The sequence below is a fragment of the Trichosurus vulpecula genome, chromosome 1 (genome assembly GCF_011100635.1).
Source record: "Trichosurus vulpecula isolate mTriVul1 chromosome 1, mTriVul1.pri, whole genome shotgun sequence".
Taxonomy (NCBI): Eukaryota; Metazoa; Chordata; class Mammalia; order Diprotodontia; family Phalangeridae; genus Trichosurus; species Trichosurus vulpecula.
In genome coordinates this window covers 20,368,761-20,373,337 of record NC_050573.1, presented here as the reverse complement: position 1 = coordinate 20,373,337, position 4,577 = coordinate 20,368,761, and positions in this window count along the sequence as shown.

Below are 4,577 nucleotides of genomic sequence, written 5' to 3'. Positions count from 1 at the left end.
ACTTAGTTCAGGGGAAAAAGCCAGCCCCCTGAACTTCAGAGCAAATACAAACGGATTACAAACATCAACAGACAGACCTCGTCTGATTCAAATCTCAATGCGTAGTTACCAGGGTTTAACAAAGTCCCAACATCCGGGTTTACAAGCTGGGGGGCTCTTAACGGCTGCACAGAGTCTCTTCCAGTCACATGCCACTCTTCCAGTGAGTAAGAGCCCCAAGCAAATAGCTCTGTTCTCTCTTTTTATATAGTCTTGGACGTCATCAACCATCATATGAGCTACCAGAACTTAGGCTTCTACTATTGGCTCTGGTCTTAGCAACTCCCCTTAGGACCCTGAGGGCTTCACACCCACATAGGCCCAGCACCTAGTAATTAGGGGTTTGGGCCTTGGGGTTAGCACCTAGTTAGATTCAATCAAAGAGACTTAATTTATCATTCTAAAACAGTAAAAACAAAAAGTCCCAACTTGATGGATATTACAGCCCAGAACTCCCACCCCTAGCAGCTAGGTGAAGCAGTGGGAAAAAGCCCTGAGCCTAGAGTCAGGAGGACTTGAGTTCAAATCTAGCTACAGAGACTAGCTGTGTGACCCTGGGCAAGTCACTTAACCTCTGTCTGCCTCTGTTTCCTTAACTGTAAAATAGGGATAATAGCAGTACCTACCTATATCCCAGAATTGTTGTGTGAATCAAATGAAATCATATTTATGAAGCCCTTAGCAAACCCCAGTGCCTGACACATAGTAGGCACTTAATCAATGCTTATACCCTCCCAAGTTCAAGTGAACCACCAGCCTCAGGGATCACAGGAGAGTACCACTACGTCCTGGGCTTACTTCAGATTTTTAGAGCCCAATCTTTGCTCAGAAGTGAAAAGCTTATTCACATTCATTTCTACTAATTAACCCAATTGCATAACTATACTGAGCTCATACTAGGGTCACACTCTTTAGGAATGGAAACTTGATGAGGAAACAGGCACAGGGGACTGACTCAAGGACTTGCTCCAGGTGCTCCAGGTTGTATTACAATTGTCATATGTGGGGATTTAAATTCAGGATTTATGACTCAAAATCCCATGCTCCGGCTACTCCACCACGGCCCCTTCCCTTCCTCCATGTCCCCAGGTCAGGATGGAATCTTGGGACAGACGTTCTGGGAGCCATTGTCTTCCCTCTAGAAGCTTAGTAACCATGAGTAACATGGACACTACGATACCGAACAATACAAGAGTGTATAATTAAACACAAAATCCATTTTAACAGCCTAGGAGCCTACGCTGTGGGTCAGGCCAACGCTGGAGGGCTTCAGGGGAGGAAGACTTGGCTGGAATAGTGAGGGAGAAAGTGTGATCTGAACTGGTCCTGGAAGGATGGGTAAGACTGGGGGGAGGGAAGAGGAGATTAGAGGGGGAAAAAAGGAAGCAGGAAATGAATGTAGCCTGAAGCCATTTTCCATTAGGTAGCTGGAATAGCTAATAGCAGTGTTTGGAGAGCTGAGAAAGTCACTTCTCTTAGATAAGGTCTTATTTCAGGGCAATTAGAATGGGTGGGTTAAAGGAAGAAGCCTTGATGCCAGGAGTCTAGAAGGCCCGAAGCAATAAAGGGCCAAGAACCAGAGCTGAAATCTGGAAGGCTTCTCACCCTAAGTGACTTGGTGAGTCAAACGCATTTTTTTTTTCTTAGAACACCAGAATTAGATTAAGCCGAGAGGGAAGACAATTGAAGTTTACTCTGAAAGGTACTTAACTTGTCCCTAGGTATATAATTGTCTTTAAATCTTTCTCTTTATTATATTTCCCCCTAAAAGACACAAATATTACTAGTAATTAGAGAGTCATTAACTATTTGGGGTTTTGTAATAGAATTGATAGGCTCCTAGGGACCCATTCCTTCCACCATGACAGTCTGCTCTGCTTGGTGCTAACCCATGTGGATATCTGTGGAGAACCCTCCTCTGGAAATTCGTGATGGGATGGAGGGGCCCTGCCCCCAATTATCCAGAGTGTGCCCAGGTATCCTGTGACTGTTTCCTGTTTACTTACTGAGTGGTAGAGAAAGGGCTTTTAATAGGCTAGAAAGGAGTGTGTATTCAGAAGACACTAAGAAGATATGCTGTAAGCCTCTGGGGAGGGAGAGAGAGGCCTTGGCCCTGGGCCACTAACTGGTACATAGTAGGTGCTTAATAAATGTTCCCTGGGGGCAGCTAGGTGGTGCCTGGAGTCAGGAAGACTCACTTATCTTCCTGAGTTCAAATCTGGCCTTAGATACTTACTAGCTATGTGACCCTGGGCAAGTCACTTAACCCTGCTTGCCTCAGTTTCCTCATCTGTAAAATGAGCTTGAGAAGGAAATAGTAAACTGACTCCAGTATCTTTGCCAAGAAAACCCGAAATGGAGTCACAGAAAGTCAGGCATGACTGAACAACAGCTTCCTCACTCTATCCATTGAGTCACTTTGCTCAGTTCTGACCCTATCACTCTATCCCGTCTTTCTCATTCCTCACAATCGATCTATCAGAAAGTGTGATTGAGTGCCTGTGGATTCCAGAGTCCTCCAGCCAGAGCCAGCACCAGATAAGCCCCCTCCATGAGATCTCAAGTAAACATTTTTTGGGGTTTGGGGCTCAGTGTGTGGCTCTGGGCACCATGGACAGAATCATCTAGCCAAGTTAGCCAGAGGAGGTCTAGAACGGAAATCTCTCCACGTCCCCAGGCTAGGGTACTTTCCGTCACATTATGCTGGGGAGAGTAGAACAAATTCTTTGAAACCTTCAGACTCCGAGGGTGGGGAGGAGGAGGATGGGCAGGAAACCCTGACCCTGACTTTAAAAATAGGGAGACTGAAATAGCATTTTCCATGGCTTCCCTATTGTGGCCTCCCATCAGGGCTGGACATCACGTCCTGCTGCTGCTTCTGGGTGACAGCCTGGGTTCAGAATCTGGGCCTCCTGCCAGGCCAGGGTCAGCGCCTGGAGTGATCAAAACAGTCTTCTCCCAAAGCCCAAATGTTTACTTCCAATCTCATGGAGGGAGCTTATCTGGTGTTGAATCTGGCTAGAGGACTCTGGGATCCACAGCCTACCAACAGGCCTGGCCTCCTGGCCTTGGGGAACTCCTATTAGAAAGGAGAGTTCCTCCTCAGCCCCACCCCTCCTGCTTCAGAGGGCCTGTGTGGCTTGGATCGTTACTCCTTCATTAATATCTCCTGCTTCTGTAGTTTGAAGGTGGACAAAACACTTTTCCCAACCCTAGTCTCTGAGGTGGTAGTGTTGCGTGTTATTATGCCCATCTTACAGAGGAGAAGATTGAGGCTCATAGAACCTAAGTTACTTGTCCAGGGTCACACAGCTAGTGACTGTGGGTTTTCTTTTTCTCTCCTCTGACCACCATCCTTTTACTTATCATACTGACTAGCATCCACTTCATTGAGATGACTGAGGGCATTCCACTATGATCTCTGTCAGCTGGCTTCTTCCATCCTTCAAAATTTCACATGCAAGTCTTTCCAGGTTTTTCTGAAACTATCCCCTTCATCATTTCTTTTTTTAAGTTTATTTGTTTTTAGTTTTCAACATTCACTTCCATAAGTTTTAAATTCTCTCCACCTCCCTCCCCTTCCCTCTCCCCAAGACAGTGTGCAATTTGATATAGGCTCTACATATACATTCCCATTAAACATATTTTCACATTAGTCATGTTGTATAGAAGAATTATAATGAATGGGAGAAACCATGAGAAACAAAACAAAACAAAACAAAAACAAGAATAAAGAAAATAGTCTGCCTCGATCTGCACTCAGACTCCATAGTTCTTTCTCAGGATATGGATGGTATTTTCTATCATGAGTCCTTTGGAATTGTTTTAAGTCCTTGCATTGCTGAGAAGGACTAAGTCTATCAAAATCAGTGATCACACAGTGTGGCTGTTACTGTGTACAGTGTTCTCCTGGTTCTGCTCACTTCACTCAGCATCAGTTCATATAAGTCTTCCCAGGTTTTTCTGAAGTCTGCCTGTTCATCACGTCTTATAGTATGATAGAATTCCATTACATTCATATACCACAACTTGTTCAGCCATTCCCCAGCTGATGGGCATCTCCTCAATTCCCAATTCTTTGCCACCACAAAAAGAGCTGCTATATGTATTTTTGTGCATGTAGGTCATTTTCCTCTTTCTTTGATCTTGTTGGGGTATGGACCTGGTAGTGGTATTTGTGAGTGAAAGGGTATATACAGTTTAATAGCTTTTGGGACATAGTTCCAAATGGTTAAGCACCTACTGTAATCAAATCTTGCAACAGGTATAAGGAAGAAAAAATAGAAATCACTGCCTTCAAGGAATTTAAACTTTACTAGCCACAAAAAGAAATAGTCTATAGGCCTGGGAATGAAAACCCAAAAAATGTTTACTTGTGATCTCATGGAGGGGGCTTCTCTGGTGCAGGTGGTAAGTCTAATAAAAGCCAGGCAACAGAGAATTAAAGAATGAACCTCAGAGAAATTTCCCAGACTGCCTTTCTGTCTGTCCCTCTTCCTGTCTTCATCATCAATCTGTGTCTTAAAAAGTCTAATGAT